Here is a 916-nt window from a genome sequence, read left to right on the forward strand (position 1 = left end):
AGAAGAGACAAAAGAGGCATCTAAAGATGGACATTGTTTTGAAAGTAGCTCTCTATAAGCTAGCGCACCAATAAACAACCGCCACAACTAAATCTGAAAATAAAGTTATAGTTCAATATCAAGCTGCTCAGAAACCGCATTAAGGACGTTTCTTCCAGAATAGACAGACATTCTTGCAAGGCATGGATGATTCAAAACACACGCCATACCTACATTAAAGGTCAGCCGTAAAAATATACCACACGATCTATCTATCATCTGCATCAACTGCATCACCTCAGAATCTATTACCACCTACAACAAATCGATTACTCATTGTTATGATATTCTTCTTTTGCAAGTTGACCATGAAACGCAGCGCAACATATTCAGGTCGTGGTTGCAGACCGCCTCTAATCTACCTGCATCTTCCTTTTGCAAGTTAATTAAACGAAAAAAATTGAAACAATATGGCTTAAGAAATGATTCGGTTTCGTTATTATTCCAGCGCGGCGATGACTCATGACCGGCTATTACTGCAGATTTAATTACCGGTGATTGATGCTGGTTGGCTTGGTTTATTGTTAGATTTTTTTCCCTATAGGACTAGGTTTTTCAGACTCTCGTCAATTTCCGAAAACACATTCTTTTAAAGCTCCGTAATGCACTGTTTTATCCAGATGTCTGATGTTGTTTAAAGGTGCGACGACATGGCCGAGGGATTACGATACAAATTCAGTAGTCGATCTGATAATCCTAAACGCCTTTTTGTCGACTGTTCAGTCTAATCTATTCTAATTCAGGTAATGATAATACCTCAGGTTTTTTTGACAATGAGACTGTCTATCTAAGATCGTTTTTTAAGCTACACCCACGGGGTTTTGTAGTTTGGTTTAGTGTTAACGTGCCGAATAGAGGAAGTTAGAGTAAAATGTCC

This window comes from Dendroctonus ponderosae, unplaced genomic scaffold (assembly GCF_020466585.1).
Source record: "Dendroctonus ponderosae isolate FM_Combo_2020 unplaced genomic scaffold, Dpon_F_20191213v2 Dpon_F_20191213_9, whole genome shotgun sequence".
In the NCBI taxonomy this organism is placed as follows: domain Eukaryota; kingdom Metazoa; phylum Arthropoda; class Insecta; order Coleoptera; family Curculionidae; genus Dendroctonus; species Dendroctonus ponderosae.